General features: G+C 40.7%; 1 pseudogene; it reads right to left on the reverse strand.

Annotated features, from left to right (window-relative positions):
- Nucleotides 1–6,870: 6,870 nt before the first annotated feature.
- LOC101082976 lies at nt 6,871–7,310 on the reverse strand (annotated as a pseudogene).
- Between the last annotated feature and the right edge of the window lie 12,460 nt (nt 7,311–19,770).

A 19,770-nucleotide genomic window follows, 5' to 3' on the forward strand; every position in this document is an offset into this window, starting at 1 on the left:
CTACATGTCTCTGATGATGGTGCAAGAAGGGCAGCAGGGAACTGACATTTAATGATTACCTACTATATATCAGGCTTTGTTCTGGTGTAAAGTGTACTGCTATGCAAACATTTGTCCGTCTTCATCTCCTGAGAATTGTTTCCCTAATGATTGAATTAACTGGAAACCTACCATGTTTATATGATTCTTGGCACAAATAATTAGTCCCAGGGTAATGACTTGAATCAAGCTGGACGAAGAAGATCCTTTCGTGAGATTCTTAAATTTGGTAAGCAGAGTGTTGAGATCAATCTGTCTTGGGTGGATAAAGATGTAAAACTTATCAGCTGTAGGCATTTTCCCCACCTGTAAAGAAGAAGGCTTCAGGTCAAAGAGATTGAGGTAGAGCAGGAAAAACAAAGAAAGAAGGTAGAGTTGGAATCCTGGTACCATTTGCATTCTTGTGCACTTTTGTTCCTAAAGTCCAGGGTATATTTGTGTTCACCCCTTTTATAGCTTCCTTCCTTCCTTCCTTCCTTCCTTCCTTCCTTCCTTTCTTCCCTCTTTCCTTCCATCCTTTTTTTTTTTTTTCATCACTATCTGGGGAACCACAGTATGCCTGCCCAATCCACAGGAAGTAGTCACAAACAACATGGCATACAATGAGGGGACCCACTATACAGTGAGAGGCAGGACCCTTGACCAAAGGGTCCACTCATTATATCATACACCATATCATTCAGAAGTAGCCAGCTTCAGACAACACTGGCTTAACCTTCTGCCTTTCGGTTATACCTTTGTTATGCTTTTAAGGCAATTTTCTGAACCTGATCTTCATACTTGCTTATTTCGTCCTTGGGTATATCCACTCTGCTATTCACCACAGCCTTTGAGGGCTTTATTTAATCTACATTTTTCACATCGGGTTCTGTAGTTGGTTCTTCTTGATGATTTCTTGTTTCCCCCTTGATATTTCCAAAGTCCTCTCTTTTCTTTTTTAGAATAATACTTAAAATGCTTATTTTCAGTTGTTGCCCTGCCTAGTCTATTAACTCTGGTGTGTCTGGATAAGATAGTCCTGTATGTTGTCTTTCTCTTGTTGGGTGTGTGCCCCTCGGACCTCTCTTATCTGTCCCTGTGAGCTCCTCTTTCCTTGGGGCCAGGAGAGGCCTGGAGACTAAAATGCCTAGGGGAGGTGGCATAGTCCAAGTGTAACTTGAAGTATTCCTGGTGAGTTGGGAAGGAGGCTCTCTGGTGTATAGTCTACACCCCTAGTTGGTATAATCCTGAGCAGACAACTGCATCCCTGGAGAACTCTCTATAACTCTCTTGGCCCAGGTAAGACTCTTACTAGAAGTTGCCGCCTCTGATCGCTTTAACTTAGTGCTTGGGTACAGGGAGAGGGAAGAGGAATGGTGGAAGAGAGGCTGCTAAGGTGCAGGCTGGTTCACTACACTGTAGTTAGTTCTTGAGGTAGAGCAGGTGCCTACCCAGCCACCCAGCCAGTGTCTTCTCAACCTGCAGTAATGGTGATAGGGCTGGCCAAATCTCCCCAGGGCAACGGGGGGGGGGGGGGGGGGGGGGGGGGGAAGAAGAAGAAGTACATCTGTCCGAAACCCAACGGGGCCTGATTCCCTTCTTAGAGCTCTGGCCTCTTCTGTAATGGGTTGCCATTGTTTACACCCAAGCCCAGCCCTCTTCTGATGGCCACAGGGCTGGTTTCTCTGATCTGCCAGCTTCCCTTTGGCTCTCAGGTATCCCTGACCTGGGGCTGCCTTGTGCTATCTGCTATCTGGCCAGCTTATCTCCATCTCATAAAAGAGGAAACAAGCTTGGAGGGAGGAAGTGGTTTACCCGAGAACATATATTGAATAACCAAGGCAGCTATGATTTGAACCAGGTCTGTGTGTCTTGAAAACCATGCTTTTGATATCTTGTTTCTCCCAGTATAGATCCAGGAATCTAGGTCCACTCATTTTATCCAACTTTTCTTTTGAAAAAGAAGGGAAACTCAAAGGATTGGTTCTGAAGTTTTTCACATGTGTCCTCAGTTGGATTTTAGGATGTTTCAATTTCACAGACATAGATGAGCTCTGGAGTTCATCATTTTAATTAATCGACTCTTAATGTTTTTAAATTTTAAAATTATTAAATATGACAAACAAACATGTTCAGATACCCATGTATTGACCAAAATTTGAGATTTAGCATTTTGCTTTATTCTCTTTTTTTATTAAAAAGATTTTTCAGGGGCACCAGGGTGACTCAGTCAGTTGAACATCTGACTCTTGATTTCTGCTCAGGTCATGATCCCAGGGTCATGGTATCGAGCTCTGCATTGGGCTCTGTGCTGAATGTGGAGCCTGCTTGGGATTCATTCTCTCTCTCTCTCTGTGTGTCTCTCCACACCCCCCCCCCCCCCGCCCACTCTTGCATGCTCTCTCTCTCTAAAAAAAAAAAAATTCAAACATAACTAGGATGCTATTCCTATCTCCAGGTATAACCATTATCCTGAAGTTGATGTGTATCATTCCCATTTATGTTTTTATACTTTTATTATGTACGTATCAAAACTGTTTTTTGAATTTTAATAATATACATAAATGGTGATGTGGCATGGTCTGATTGGATAGGGGGCCAAGGCATGGGTGGTGAAAGAATACACCCAAGGCAGAACAAAAGAGATAAAAGTTTATTGAATACACTGCAAAAGAGCAGGAAGGACAGCAAAGGAGAGACTGTCTGCCAGGAGGTGGTGGTAAAGGGCTATAGGTATAGGGCAGAGTGAGGAAGTATGGAACCTATGGAATTTTCCCTTTTTTGGTGATCTTAAGAACTATGTGTGGTTGTAATTGGTCAGAGCCTATGGCTATTTCCAGGTGGGTCACTTGATAAACCTTTTTGCATCAGCTTGTGGTCACTGTGGACACTTTTGCCTTGTTCAAGTTTCTAATGCTCGAGCCTGTTGCCTAAAAAGTGTCCTCTACAGGTAACATACTGTTATCTTTTTTTATCCAACTTGACGTTTTTGAGATTAATCCATGTCATACATGGAGATCTAGTTTCATTTCTGATGCTGTGTAGTATTCCCTTGCATGAATATATCACAGTTTACTTTTTTTTTTAAATGCTTATTTATTTTTGAGAGAGAGAGAGAGACAGAGGGCAAGGGGGGAGGGGCAGAGAGAGACACACACAGAATCCGAAGCAGGCTCCGAGCTGCCAGCACAAGAGCCTGACGTGGGGCTCCAGCTCACACACTGTTGAGATCATGACCTGAGCCAAAGTCAGCCACTTAATGGACTGAGCCACCCAGGCGCCCCCACGGTTTACTTTTTTATTCTTCTGTTGTTGAAATGGTTGGACTGACTACACGTTTTTGCTCTCACAAACAGTGATGCAATGAAGATTGTTATATGCATCTCCTTGAGCACATTTGCGAGGGATGTATGTGTGAAGTATTTCCTGGGAGCAAAATTCCTGAGTCATTCTATTTGTGCATCTTCAAAGTTAATACTGCCAAATTGCTCTCCCAAATGGTTGTACTAATTTTTAATCCATTCCAAAAACATATTAAGTCTCTATTTCCCCATATCCTTGCCAACATATGGTATTATCAAACTTAAATTTTTTTGCAAATCTGATGGAAATGAGCTTCTATTTCTTTGTTTATTGGTGTTTTTCCCATTGGAGTGAGGCTGAGCAACTTTCTATATGTTTTGTTATGCCCTGAATTCGTGATCCCCAAAGACCACTAGGGAGCCGAGTCCGATGCAAAAGCAAAAGAGCCTTTATTCGAGCTAGCTTGAGCTCAGTCCCCTACCTGCACCGACGCAGCGGTGAGATACCAGGGAGAGAGAGTGAGTTTCAAAAGCACAAAGGTTTTATAGGGGTCTAGGGGCAGTTGGTGAGGTAACGCCTGTGGCCTCAGCCAATTGGCTGGGGAAGGGTCAGAGTCCTGTTATGAAGGTCGCTGGGCGTGTTTTGATCAGGAAGTTTGAACGGGTGAGCGGGAGGTTACTCAAGGGGAGGAGGCGAGGTCTGAGGTTTCTGTGATTTTCCCGGAAAAGGGGTCATGTCGGGGACATAGTCACTCAAGGTGGAGGACACAGAACAAGATGGAGTCGGCCGGCCTAGGCCCGCCCTTTCAGTTTATTCACCAGTTTTCTTCTGTGTTTGTTCATATCCTTTTACCATTTGTTTAATTGGCAATTTGGATGAATATCAGTTTATCACCAGTCCCCTACATTAGAAGGTAGGTGCCCTGAGGGCAAGGACTGAGTCACCCAGCACTTAGCACAATCTCTGTCCCTTCAATATTCATCAACCCTTTGTTGAGTGGGTGCTGATTGCATCTACTGTGTGCTGACATCTATTCTTTCTGTCATCTCCCCCTTTTCCTGTGGGAATGCCTCTTCCATCCCAGTCATGAGATTCCTAGGGAAGCTAACATTTTCTAATGTAGCATGCTCCTGGCCACAGATGGTTGGCTGCAGTGGGAGGGAGCACTGACCCAAGCCAGGGCAAGCATTTGACGCTTTCATACTGCATTTGAGAAATAGCTATACTCTTGGCAGAAGTAAAGCTGGAGAGATATCAGCATTCATGTTCGCTACAGACACTGAGAGTATGAAGATAACGTGAAAAGATGAGAAAATTAGAACTTCTGGTTTCAGGTATTCAAGAGGGATTTCTGTGAGTTAAGTGGGCGGACTGGAGTTGATAAGGTTTTAGAGTGGTGGTGGGGGGGGTCCAGAGCTGCCAGCCAAGAGAGAATTCTTGAAGACATCTTTGGTGCAAAAAAGTGATTTTATTAAAGCACAGGAACAGGACCCATGGGCAGAAAGAGCTGCACTGGGGTTGTAAAGAGTGACTGGTTATATACTATGGAGTTGGGGGAGGTAAAGACAAAAGGGAGGCAGGCCTCCAGAAAGACTTTGATACACTAAAGAGGACTCTTAAAATACTGGAGACCTTGCTATTGTCAAACTAAGGTGGTTTTCCCTCTAGTAATGCATTAGCATTATGACAGTAGGGGGTTCCTAGAGAAATGTTATACTCTGTATTTGCCTCAAGTATTTGTCAATGGGCTGCAGTTATAAAGAAATTTAATTTTCCCTGCCATTTCCTTCTTGCCTTTGTTCTTCACATCACTATGGAGGGGAGGGTGATATTAGGGGCTCCAGGAAACCGAGTCTATAGGTTTCTGGAGATTAGGCTATTGAAATGAATGCCTTTTTCTTGTAATTTACTAAGATATTTGTAAACTGATGGAGACTCATGCCCTCATGACTGTGATCTCTGTCAGTTTCCTATTTGTTTCCTTTCCTTTGTTCTTGGGCATCCAGGAGTGACTGAGGAATCACACGTATCCCACCTAGGGGTTGGGAGTGGGGGTGCTAGCTTGTGCTTTGCCCTCAACTTGCCTTATGGTCCCTTGTCCGATCCCCCTTAATCAGTTTTGACTTTTAAATCTTTAAAGTTGCTGAAGGTGGAGGGTCTCATCTTCTATAGCTTCTTCCTGCTAAATAGCGGTATAGAGATGTCCCTACCTGTGGGTCAACTTTGGTCAGTCTGGGGACGTATAGGAGAGTTATGAAAGGCGGAAGCAACTGAATTCAAGGTGGACAATGAGTATGAATCTCCTTGAGTAGAAAAGATCATCTGTTGGCTTGAAGTTATTGTAGTGATGGAGTCTTAGCATCAGGTGGAGAGACATGGGAGAAAACAGCAAAACATAATTAGAGTAAGAAGAAAGAAACCCCAATAAAAGTCCTTGGTAGTTGACAAAAATTTTCCAGTCTAGATGTTTAACCAATCATTAAAGGAAAGAGAGGGATTTTTAAAAGTGTCAATTTGAGCATTCATGTTGCTTTGAAATTCAGAAATATTCGTGTGGTAATCTGGAATGTATACACAGCATTGTTTTGTTTTTGTTTTTGTTTTTGTTTTGTTTTTGTTTTTTTTTTACTTTGAAAACTGTGCATCTCAAAGCAAACTTTATTTGTTCAATTATTTTTAACAACAGCGTTTTATGATACACTGATTTTTCAAGAAGGAAACTCATCTTAAAATTTTTTTTTTTAAATAGGCCTGTATTCACCTAAAAAAATTTTCCCCCAGCTCTGATCAGATTATTTTGATTTGGGAAGAAAATACCATTTTGACAGCATGAAATGCAAAGTTTAAGTTTTTTTAAACATCCCAGTACAGAATTTTAAAAACTATTAATGGAAAATAGGTTAAGGACATTAAGTGCACAACACTAATTATTGGCCACCTAGTGGTGGTATTCGGTTTCTTCCCTAGTTCTCCCAAGGGAAACTTAAATTCAGTCTTCAGTAGAATGCTCTTTAAAGCAAAATGAGAGCGTTGTTTACATTGTTTTTAGATCTTGCTGTTCCTAATTTTATTCTGGAACTCAGTTTTACCCCAAACCTTAATTAACATATTAACTTTGTAATGCACAGTTGTATGCAGTTCAGCAAACAGTAATATACTAGCAGGCTCTATTCACCCAGAGTTCAGGGTAAATAGGATTGGTCACACCCATTTAAAAACAAATCTCACGGGGCGCCTGGGTGGCTCAGTCAGTTGAGCGTCCGACTTTGGCTCAGGTCATGATCTCACGGTCCGTGAGTTCTAGTCCCGTGTCGGGCTCTGTGCTGACAGCTCAGAGCCTGGAGCCTGCTTCAGAATCTGTGTCTCCCTCTCTCTGACCCTCCCCTGTTCATGCTCTGTCTCTCCCTGTCTCAAAAATAAATAAACGTTAAAAAAATTAAAAAAAACCCCAAATCTCACATTATTTGCCAATGTGTGATTTCCATATAAGTTCTGACAATGAAATATATGGATATATATCTATATACCTTATCTTAATTTTCAAAGATAGGCAAAGGGAGTTCTTCACAGCTTAGCTTTGCCTGACTGAAGCTGACGATTTTGTAACTCCATAGCCAGACCCATGTTGTCAGTGATTTTCAATTTGCCTTGAAAGAATGCCGACTGAGGATTCCTTTTACCAGGCGTTAAAGCCAGTAAGTCGAGTCGGCCATCGTGATTGTGCATCTAGTTAGGAAGCACTGACCTTTGCCATTCTTCACATCCACCATCCAGGTGGCTTCTTTACCCCCAGGGCCATCCTTCACCTTGAAGACAAAAAAACCACCAGTTTTCTTCAAGTTCCCTTCGTCTTCAAGTTTCTTCTCAATCTCCTTAAAGACAAGATTTGCCTTAAATCCATCAAATGTAGAGCTGGTTGGAGCAGCCTCCATTTGATGAGTTCTGAAAGAACTGGCAGCTTCAGGAAAACCCATCTTGTAGAGCGTCTACACAGCATTGTTTTTATGAGAGCTCAAGTTCCACCTTGTGCAGCGGTTAAAACATCTAATGCCATTCTCTTTTGTAGAACTATGTAGAGAGCAAATTCCTCTTCTAGAGGTCCCCAAGATATCCTGAGGTTCCTGCACCTGCCAGGAAATGACATTCTTTACACACCTGATAAGGCTGCTGGGGACTCTCTAAGCAAGGTATCAGGCCACCATTTCCAATGGGCTTTATTGGCTTCATGCTTTTATTTTAATGTTTAATTTTATTTTAGTTATTTTAGTATTTAATAATATAGTGTTATTTTGAGAGTCATTTAAGGCCTTAACTGTGTAAAGGTTGTGTATAGCCATCATAGACTCTATTCAGGAAGCAAATAAGTAATCAATAAGGAAATATAGAAACAAGGCAATTATAGGTTAATGGTTATAGCACATTTCAAACCCGGTGTCTGCCAGCACTGCCAGTGAAATTTTTAGATGTCAGGCTTGAAGCCTCTCAGAGGGGAGTACTTCTACTACTTCTACCCCTACTACTTCTACTACTACTACTTCTCAGAGGGGAGTAGGAACTGGCAGCAGGAATCAGATGGGTCTTTTTGGTTTGTAATTCAAATGTCTTTGGTGATCCTTTTGAATGACCCATTATAAGAAGGAATTATCAGTATAAATTGGGAAAAAGAGAATGAAGAAGAAAGGTGCAACCATCACAAGAGAAGCTTGAGGTCTTCCACAGGTTTCAGGAATAAGAAAGCACATTAGTTGGCTCGTCGGTTTCCTGTGAAGGAGGTACAGTTTTTATTCTGGGTATATGAGCCCATGAAGAATGCCCCTCTAACTTTATTGCAGTGGAAGTACACAATATGACCCCAGTAGGGGTCCTTCCATTTTGGAATTAAATCCCCTGCTGTATTAGACTTTCGCCCAGGACTCCTGGGTTTTTATGGGGTAGGTTTCTAGTAACTGTCAAATCAGGTTTAGGGAGGATATGGTTTGTATATTCACTTAGAGATTTATGAATTAACCCAGCCTCAAGTGAATAATTTAATAAAGCGCTATAGTCTTTATCTATTGATAGGTTTACAGTGAGAAAAGTCTTTTTATATACAATTGTTGGGGAAATCCATCCCACTAAAATATATATATATATATATATATATATATATATATATATATACACACACACACATATACACATATATATTTAAATATATATATATGGCCATGGGGTCCTGTTATTATTCCCACGAAATAACAAACAAGAAGATTGTACATACCTGTGCTATTGTGACAATTCTTCTGAAGTTTACCTCACGTTGTTCAACTTAGGCAAACAACAAACAGGTAAAGACAATCAGAACTAGAATTTAACATTCATAAAGATGCATTATTGAAACATAATTTTTGTAATAATCCTCATTTCCAGAGATTGCCAAATCAAGACTAATTTGCTTGTAAAACAAGTCCAGTTTTAATAAACTTGACCTAATTAATTACATAAGCTCAGCAAGAACAGCGACTGATCATATAAATCCTTTATAATTTGCTCTGCTAGAACTTTTTGTAAGGAATCTCTAGGTTGAACTTTTAGGCCTCTCCAAGCCAGAAGCCAGCCATATACTTGCCATCAGACGTGCCTGCAATACTTAAAGAGTTGGGCAAGTTCCTCTTCTAGAGGTCCCCAAGATATCCTGAGGTTCCTGCACCTGCCAGGAAGTGACATTCTTTACTCACCTGATAAGGCTGTTGGGAACTCTGTAAACAAGGCATCAGGCCAGCATTTCCAACGGGCTTTGTTGGCTTCATGCTTTATAAAGTCAACCTTAGTTCCTTAAAGCTGTTTGGTTATTTCTGAGTCTATGCATGATTCTCAAATATGACCTTCCAGTCAAAGCCTAGTAAAATAACCAATGGTGTCCTGTTACAAAGAGAACAGATTCTTATATAATTCATGCAAATAACTGTAATTGCCATGAAAAAGAACACTTACTGGGAGTCTGAATTTCAGAGGGTTCAGGTAGAGAGAAAGGTTAAAAGCTTCAGTTTGTTTCCCAATGAATACCTTATCCTATTTTTGTATATCATGGATGTCTTAAGAGAAAGTTTCCTTAATCGGGAAGAGCAAACAGAGAACCAGCAATTGTTTAAAACAAGAGTCATAAAAACTGTAATTTTCCTCAGTTTATTTTGTACCATGTTCCTAATTTTTGTTCAGTTTGAATGATGTCTTTTGGTTCTGGAAATTCTTACCCATTTTAGTATTAATGTTAAAGATTTCAGATACCTGTATTTGTTCTAAAAGTCCTTTTTATAAATCTTGAAGATAAAAGACGTTTTGTAAGAGCATCAGAACAATAACTATAAGTGACAAAAGACTAAAAAGTGGACATGGTTAACAGTCTGATGAGAGTTCATTTTGATGCAGTTGACAAGGAAATTTGGTTTTTTCTGTGACACATAACACTTTGATAATCAGAATATCAAGTGTCAACCTTATCACCAAAACATATTAAAATTTTAGGAATTGCGTATATATTTGAAGAGTTATAGCATTTACCCAAGCAATAAAACCTAAACTTAACCATTATTTGTTTGACAGTGTTTGCATAGTAACTTAACATAACAAAAAGGCCTAACTGGTCAAAAAGACTTCATTTACAATTTAAATCTTGGAAGTTTGTTAAAACCTTAGAAAGTTATAAAGCACATCCTAAATAGGATTATAGATCATTACAAATCTTAAAAACTTTAAATTTTATTTATTTAACCAAGATGGCAATAAGAGATTTCAAAAACAAACATGTAGGTTTATGTAGTTGTTAGCAAAACTTAGGTCCTTTAACATTGAGAAGTTTTAACTTTAAGTTGTCAAAGACCTGATAAAGACAAAACATAAGCTTTCATTTTCTCAGCAGACGAAAGAGAAAAAACCGTTTGCATATATATATTTACTATATGTATTATATATTATATATAATATAGAATTATAGATTTATTTATATATCATATAAATATATATTATATATAAAATTTAATATATATACTTATCAAGAGCAGAACAATCCAAGAAAACTTTGTCTTTTGAATAGAGAAAAGCAGAATTTTAACCTTATACCAGTGTAATTTAAAAAAACATTTTTTAATGTTTATTTATTTATTTATTTATTTTATATATATATGAAATTTATTGACAAATTGGTTTCCATACAACACCCAGTGCTCATCCCAAAAGGTGCCCTCCTCAATACCCATCCCCCACCCTCTCCTCCCTCCCACCCCCCATCAACCCTCAGTTTGTTCTCAGTTTTTAACAGTCTCTTATGCTTTGGCTCTCTCCCACTCTAACCTCTTTTTTTTTTTTTTTTTTTTTCCTTCCCCTTCCCCATGGGTTCCTGTTAAGTTTCTCAGGATCCACATAAGAGTGAAACCATATGGTATCTGTCTTTCTCTGTATGGCTTATTTCACTTAGCATCACACTCTCCAGTTCCATCCACGTTGCTACAAAAGGCCATATTTCATTTTTTCTCATTGCCACGTAGTATTCCATAATGTTTATTTATTTTTGAGAGAGAGAGAGACAGAGTGTGAGTGGGGGAGGAGCAGAGAGAGAGGGAGACACAGAGTTGGAAGCAGGCTCCAAGCTCTGAGCTGTCAGCACAGGGCCTGATGCTGGGCTCAAACCCACAAACTGTGAGATCGTGACCTGAGCCAAAGTCAGATGCTTAACCAACTGAGCCACCCAGGCACCTCAATACCAGTGTACTTTTAAAATCCATTAATTTCACTTAGTCCATTCTAACCACCTATAAAATTCCTTTCCAAAGATTTCCTTTCATGAACCTTCTACAACTTTCCTTTGCCTTCAAATTTTGTCCCAAGCCATTTCTCTTCAAACAACCAATGTCATTTAGAACAAAATTACTTTCTTTTACGTTCAACAAAATTATATTTCCATTTACTATATCTTATACATCTTCTACTTTTTTTTACATACAGAGTTGTTTCCCTTATTTCCATCAGTCTTAACTACATTTAGCAGAATTTTAACTCTTAGGAACCTTAGTCTCCAGTGAAAACTAAGTAGTAACCAATTGTGAACTGTTAAAGCAGAATTTTTTTAGATGACAAATTTATGAACCAGTTAAGTGCAAAGCATGTTTACCAACAGACCCAAATAGCCTTAGTTTCTCTGCAATAAGAAGTCAAAAGCACAAATCTACATTGAATAATTAATATTTTAGCATTCCATTCTATTTGGAAAAGACCTATATGTCCAATGAATTCAGTCCCACTTACCAGGCAAGCAAAACTTTTAAGTTTCAGATTACCAAAGACTTTGAAAGCTATCTTAACAATTACCCATGAAAACTTTGAGACAGGCAAAATTAACCATTATTTTAAGTCATCTTTTCACTAACAAATTGGAACGGAGATAACGTGAGCTTTTGTGATCTTCAGCAAACCTAGATAGAATAAGTTCCATATTTAATGCTGATAACTGTAAAAACATGTCTATCTTAATTAAATCAACAAACTTAATTTAAATACCAAATATGTTCTACCTGTGTCCACTTAAAAGTCAATCAATTGTTCCCCATTGTCAGTTTTTACCTGGGAATCTGAAGTGGGCGGTCCAAGGGGGTGCTCTTCACTCTTTGACATTGATGATGGGAGTGGGAGCCAATGGTGCCAGAGACACCGAGGATGGTATAGAAGCCAGTTTTGTAGGCTGCATCCAAGGTGGTGCAGAAACAGGAGTGGGAGGGGAAGGCAGAAGAGGCAAGGTGCCAGCAGAAGGCAGAGAAGGAGGATTCCCGGTTTTAAACATTGTCAGCTGGGACAGAGGAACAGACGCCAGATTTTTGTGTTGTTTTGTTTTGCTTTGTTTTCTACCAACTAGTGGAATTAGGCTGTCCATGTCAGGCTAGAAAAGACAGGGAATTTCCTGAAACAAATGGAATTTTAATAGCTGTTTGGGAATATTCCTTAAAGTTCCCATCCTGACTAACCACAGTTGGCTCCAATTATCATAGCCATTAACCTAGGAAATGAATGAGGGAGAAACCCTCACATGAATTAGAAGAAGGAACAGTAAGAGAGGGTCAGTGTCCCCTTCGTTAGGGATGGCTTGTGTTTCCTCCAGCGACTGTGTTCTATCAGAAGGAAGTCTGTTTAGACAATTATCATCCAATATATGTCTGGGGGAGTTTACTAACCAAATACATTTGGGCAAAAACATTCTACAAGAGGCCCTTAGGTCCAGAGCCTCAAAGGCCTGGACCTAGGGTAGCTTGTGCTTTGCCCTCAGCTTGCCTTATGGTCTTTTATCAGAGTTTCTCTCCTTTTTTTCTTAATGTTTATTTATTTATTTTGAGAGAAAGATAGAGAGTGAGCAGGGGAGGGGCAGAGAGAGAGAGGGAGACAGAGAATCCCAACCAGGCTTTGCTGTCAGCACGGAGGCTGATGTGGGGCTCAAACTCACGAACCATGAGATCATGACTTGAACCAAAATTAAGAGTAGGATGCCTAACAGACTGAGCCATCCAGGTGCCCCAGAGTTTCTCTCCTTTTAACTAAATGAATTCTGACTAAAGCACTTTACATTTGGGTTTTTCCCAATTCTTGCAAAAATTTTCAGGGGCGCCTGGGTGGCTCAGTCGGTTGAGCGTCCGACTTCGCTCAGGTCACGATCTCACGGTCCGTGAGTTTGAGCCCCACATCAGGCTCTGTGCTGACAGCTCAGAGCCTGGAGCCTGCTTCAGATTCTGTGTCTCCCTCTCTCTCTGGCCCTCCCCCCCCCCCCCCCCCCCCCCGTTCATGCTCTGTCTCTCTCTGTCTCAAAAATAAATAAATGTTAAAAAAATATTAAAAAAAATATTAAAAAAAATTTTCAAATCTGCAGAAGAAAATTTAAGCATAGCTTAATGAACACTTGTAAATCCTTCATCTAGAGTCACCAGCTGTTAACATTTTGCTTTATTGTTTTATCTGTTTATCTCTCTCTTTGTGTATATTCAGACAGATACACACGCACAAATACACACAAATTCTTTGAGATTTAGTTGCAGACATCATGGCATTTTAGTCCCAAATACATCAGAAGCTTCCTAACAAGACCAGGCTCCTACAAAACCACAGGACAAATATAACACACAGGAATTTTAATGTCGATGTAGTATGATTGTCTAATATGCAGTCAATATTTGAATTTCCTCAATGCTGACCTTTATAGCTGTTTTTTAAATGGGAAAGTTATGATTCAGTCAAATATTGTGTTGTATTTAAACATTTTTTAAATTTTATTTTTTATTTTTTTAAATTTACATCCAAATTAGCATATAGTGAAACAATGATTTCAGGAGTAGATTCCTTAATGCCCCTTACCCATTTAGCCAATCCCCCTCCCACAACCCCTCCAGCAACCCTCAGTTTGTTCTCCATATTTATGAGTCTCTTGTGTTTTGTTCCCCTCCCTGTTTTTATATTATTTTTGTTTCCCTTCCCTTATGTTCATCTGTTTTGTCTCTTTCACTCATATGAGTGAAGTCATATGATTTTTGTCTTTCTCTGACTAATTTTACTTAGCATAACACCCTCCAGTTCCATCCATGTAGTTGCAAATGGCAAGATTTCATTCTTTTTGATTGCCGACTAATACTCCTTTGTGTGTGTGTGTGTGTGTGTGTGTGTGTGTGTGTGTGTGTGTGTATACACACACCACATCTTCTTTATCCATTCATCCATCGATGGACATTTGGTCTCCTTTCATACTTTGGCTATTGTTGACAGTGCTGCTATAAACATGGGGGTGCATGTGTCCCTTTGAAACAGCACATCTGTATCCCATGGATAAATGCCTAGCAGTGCAATTGCTGGGTCGTAGGTAGTTCTATTTTTAGTTTTTTGAGGAACCTCCATACTGTTTTCAGAGTGGCTGCACCAGCTTGCATTCCCATACCTAAACTTTTTTTTAAGTTTATTTATTTATTTTGAGAGAGAGCACAAGTGGGGGAGAGGCAGTAAGGGGGAGAGAGAGAGAATCCCAAGCAGGCTCTACATGGTCAGCACAGAGCTCAACATGGGGCTTGAACCCATGAACCGTGAGATCATGACCTGAACCAAAATCAAGAGTTGGATGCTCAACCAACTGAGCCACCCAGGTGCCCCTGTCATGTGTTGTATTTAGTTGTTATGACTCTTTGGTGTACCCAAAACTAGAACAGTTGTAGTGTTTTTTGACATTTATGACATGATAGGAGGTCTTTTATGACATTGACATTTTGGAAGAGTCTGGGTCACTTGTGGGCAATCGCATAAGTTGGTTTGTCTGATTGTCTCCTCATGATTAGATTTGTGTTAGTTGTTTTTGGCAGGGATGTTACTTGAGTGACATGTCCTAAGGACATCACACCAAGGACACATAGCTATCAGCTTATTTTAGTATTGATGATGCTCATGTGATCACTTGGTTAGAGGTGGTGTTCACTAGATTGCTCCATTTTTAAGATACCCTTTCCCCTTTCTAATTAATAAGTAGTCTATAAGGTAATACTTTGAGATTGCACGAATAGCCACTTTCACAAGTTAGCATCTGTTGATTATTCTTGCTTGGATTATGTTTGGATTCATTTTTTTTTTTTTTAGGTTTGTTTGTTTGTTTGTTTGTTTGTTTGTTTTTGAGAGGGATAGAGAGCAAGCAGGATAGGGCCAGAGAGAGAGACAGAGAGAGACAGAGACACAGAACCCCAAGTGGGCTTTGCACTGTAGTGCAAAGGGGCTTGAACTCACCAACCATGAGATCATGATCTGAGCTGAAATCAAGAGTTGGACCCCTAGCCGACTGAGCCACCCAGGTGCTCCATCTTTGGCTTCTTAACATTATATTCAGTTTGGGGAACTGCTTCTGTGGTCTCATTAGGATCATATGAATTTTGTAAAGTTCCTGGGAATAGGTGAATACCCAGGAGGTTCCCTCCTCTCCTCACTCCCACTTACTACTTCTAGGGGCCCCTTCTGTCCTCAGATCCTAGTTAGGAACCATTGTTATATGCAAAGAAAACTGGTCTTGGCTTCAGCAAGACCTTAAAAGGACACAGCATATTGGAAAGATCTGGGCTCAGATTCTGGACCCACTGCTTATTAGGTCTATGACCTTTATCAGTTTACATAACCTCCCTGAACCTGTTTCTTCAACTGTAAAATGGAGGATGATGATTGTGGCAGACACGGTTGGTGGCCTACCTAACAGCCATTCTTCTGTTTTTCTTGCTAACAGAATCCCAATTTTATTTATTTGGCATGTGCCAAGCCCCAGGAGGAGTCACAATTTAAAACAAAGCTAGGGGCACCTGGCTGGCTCAGTTGGAAGAGCAGGCGACTTTTGATCTTGGGGTCATGAGTTGGAGCCCTACATGAGGTGTAGAGATTACTTAAATAAATAAAACTGGAAAAAAAAAAAAAAGCTAAGCTAACTGAAGCCTTCCAATTCAGTGTTAGTTTAGGTTTAAGTGCCTGCCTCAGTTCTGGCCCAGGAGATGTAGGTAAACGATGACCAGTTTTCTGGGAAATAATTTTCTCCTTTCTTGTAGAAAGTGCTGTCATGGAAGGAAGGTATGCTTTGTGAGCTGGGGTGGCCAGCTCAAACATGAGGTGCAAGCCTGCAATGAAACTCAACTTGCTTGGGAGGGGCGGGGGGGGCAGAATGGGGGAAGAAAAGAGACTGGGTCCTTGATATCATGGAGCTTCCCAACCAATCCTGGGCATACTTTCCTCCATACCCTCTGGTAAGTAAGCAGATATCCTTATGCCATTGTTGAGTTTTTCTCTTGCTTATAGTCCAGTGCATACTGACAGATATAATGATCCTTATGATTGAGGTAGGGCATGTAAAAGTGTCTGTGTGCATGATGTAGGCACTCAAAGATGTTAAGTTCCTCTTATACTTTGACCCTTCATCCTATCCTTCTGTTGAACCCCACTCCTGGGTGAACCCAATAAGCCCCTCTCTGTGCCTGCTTCCAAATTGCTAAACTGTGTTTCAGGAGACACACAATGAGGCAGATTGGCACAAACATTTACTCTTGGTGACCACCCTCAACTGGGTCCTCCACACTTTCCAGGTAGTTTCTTCCACTCTCTGGAACAATAATTTTTTCTTTCTTTCTTTCTTTCTTTCTTTCTTTCTTTCTTTCTTTCTTCTTTCTTTCTTTCTTTCTTTCTTTCTTTCTTTCTTTCTTTCTTTCTCTCTCTCTCTCTCTCTCTCTCTCTCTCTCTCTCTCTCTCTCTCTCTCTCTCTCTTTCTTTCTTTCTTTCTTCTATTTCTTTTTCTTTTAAAGTTTATTTATTTTGAGAGAGAGAGAGAGAGAGTAGGAGGGGGGCAGAGAGAGGGAGAAAGATTCCTACACAGGATTCACACTGTCAGTGTGAAGCACCATGTGGGGCTTGAACTCATGAACTGTGAGATCATGCCCTGAGCTGAAGTCAGACACTTAACATACAGAGCCACCCAAGCACCCCTGAAACAGCAATTTAAAAACTTCATGCTTCTCTTTCTTTGCCCCATACCATGCCTCCCCCTTTCTGCTTGCAGAAGAGACAACCTCATCTTCTACTTCACAGACAACAAAAAAGCCATTAGAGTGGGGCTTGCCAATATTCCTGTGCCAAATCCCTTGAAAACTTCCTCCTCTTCAGTGTTAGTCTCCTATATGTCACACGATCTGGCTCACCTCACCCCTCACAGTGACTTTTAGATCTTCTTTGGCCTTAGTCTGTCTTTAGAAGGCTTCACCATGTACCACACCAAACATATTCAGATGTACTCACTTCCTATATGAAATATATATTTTTGCTGTAAAAATCTTAAATACTTTTTTTGAGAATTTAATTACTTAGCTGCAGGTAACTTGTCTAATTTGTGATTGGCAATGCTTCCCCCTCCCCTCCCCTCCCCCCGCGTCCCCGCCTTAGGAGCACTAAGGTGCCACTTGGAATTTATTTTAAGGTAAGAAAAATCTAACTCCCAAATTGTTTTCAAATGTAATGCCATTTTTATGAACATTAAATATTGCCATAAAGGAAGTTGACATAATAATCTGTTGTGCCGTCATTTAACTGAACAATAAGTTTGATTAGGTATGGTTTAAAAACAATTTTGGAGGCAATAATTCTACATTTAGCACTCAAAGATTTTTGTGGGTCCCTGAAAAGCTCAGAGGCCCTAGGTAATTTGCAGAATGCCAGGTGCCCCTTCTTGCTTCTCAGGGCTTTTAAGCCCTCACTCAGTCACATCTTCCACACCTCCCTCTCTGCTTGATTCTTCCCAGCTGCATTTAAATGTACTGATTTCTGCCATCCTGATAAACCCTTCTGGCCTAACAAAATCACACTAGGACCCACTGCAACTAACCTTTCTAACTGTCCTCTCCCTTCCTCACCAAAGGCTGACTTCAGAATTGTTTACACTATATCTACTTTGAGAGGGCCCCTTATCCTCTGGGCTTTCAGGGAAAAAACAGAACTCCCTACCTTGGCCTGTAAAGCCCAGCCTCATAGTCCCTACCCTCAGCTTTACCTTCTCTCAGTTCTTCAGACACAAGCTTTCTCTTACCTTTGAGTCTCTGCCCTTACTGTGGTGCCCCACTTGGAGTACCCTCTTCCACCCACTTCCTTGCTTCTAAACTTGTATCTCTGTGGGCAATCTCCCCTGACATTTCCGAGTCAGTCCTATTACATAGTACCTGGTGCTATTGCTCCAGGACGTTTGATTTGTAGTTATTCATAACCATTCATTTATCGTCTGTTTCCTCATGTTAGTTTGCTAGGGTTGCCATAAAAAGGACCATACACCGGGTGGTTTAAACAACAGAAATTTATTTTCTCACAGTTTTGGAGGCTAGAAGTCTAAGATCAAGATGGTGGCAGGCTTGGTGTCTTTTGAGTCCTCTCTCCTTGGCTTGCAGTTAATTGCCTTCTTACTGTATCGTCACATGGCCTTTCCTCTACGTGTGTGCAACCCTGGGGTTTCTTCTACTTACAAGGACACCAGCCTTATTTTAACTAAGTTATCCTTTAAAGACTTTACCTCCAAATACTGTTCTGGGTCACTGAGGTTTGGGACCTCAACATGTGACTTTTGGGAGGACACAATTCAGCCCATAACAGTCGGACTGTGTCCTCCTCCCCAGTGTATCCCAAGCACTGAGCATCATATCTGACATTAAGTAAGACACAAGAACACATTTTCTATTTAATTAACTGCCCCAGACTGTGTGACATTGGCCTGGTTCCTTCTGTTTCCTGTACCTTAGTTGCACCACGTGTAATATCAGGCTGGACAAACTGGTTTCTAAGGGGAGTCTGACTGTTGACCCAACATCCTTTAATTAATCTCTTCAGTGAAATCTTTCCCCGCCACCACTAGAGGGAGATGCTACTTCTAGTTTTTTTTTCTCTGTAGGAATGTGCCTTTAACTCTCTTGCCCCAGGGATATTAAAAGTGGAGGAGCTGAGGCCAAGGACAACCTGCAGCCAAACTATCAGCGGGCATTCAAGCCTCGGGCTTGAATTTCAACTCTACCATTTCCTGGCCGGCTGAGGTATCTTTGGCAAGGTCCCCTTGAGAGCGTTCATTTTCTCTGCTGCTGAGTGAGCAATGGAAATGCCTCATCTATGATGATACGTGGGGCGGGCTTCCAGATAGAGCTCCCAGTCTAGAAACCCCAGAAATGCAAATGCTCCACTTGCTCCCATCTCAGTAAACAAGCTCCTGTCTGCTGATAGGTGGTTGAGAATGTCGGCAAGTCTAAGGAGGAAGGCAGGTAAGCAGAATTTGGTCCTGCGCCCTGCCTCCTCCCCCATGAAGTAGGAATGTAGGATGCTTTGGGGCATCCAGGGTAGATGCAAGAGAGGTCCTGGTCAATTGTAATTTTCGAAGGTCCAAATTTGTTAAAGTATGAAATGCCCAAGGAGGTGCAGAAAGGCAATTCAGAGACAAAAGCACTTATTTATTTATTTATTTATTTATTTATTTATTTATTTATTTATTCATAACATTTATTTTAGAGTGTGTATGTGTGCATGTGTGTGTATGTGCTCTTGCACAAGCAGGAGAGGGGCAGAGAGAGGATCCCAGGGCTCGATATCATGAGATCATGACCTGAGCTGAAATCAAGGGTCGGATGCTTAACCAACTGAGCCACTCAGGTGCCCCCAGAGACAAAAGCATTTAGAAAATTAGTTTCATAGTAAGTGTATGTTGTAAACATACATAAAAAGGCAACCAGTTTCCCTGGTCAGTCACATACAGGGACCCCTGACTGTTGTCTGCCCCCAGACAAGAACCATACAGTCAGACCTCAAAGACAAACTTCTCAATGATGCTGCCACTCTTGGGGAAATAAAGTGGCTGTGTATATAACTGGGAGCAAGCTTGGTTATGAACCAAAACCAGAGTCAGAAAAAAAG

This window comes from Felis catus, chromosome A1, assembly GCF_018350175.1.
Source record: "Felis catus isolate Fca126 chromosome A1, F.catus_Fca126_mat1.0, whole genome shotgun sequence".
Taxonomy (NCBI): Eukaryota; Metazoa; Chordata; class Mammalia; order Carnivora; family Felidae; genus Felis; species Felis catus.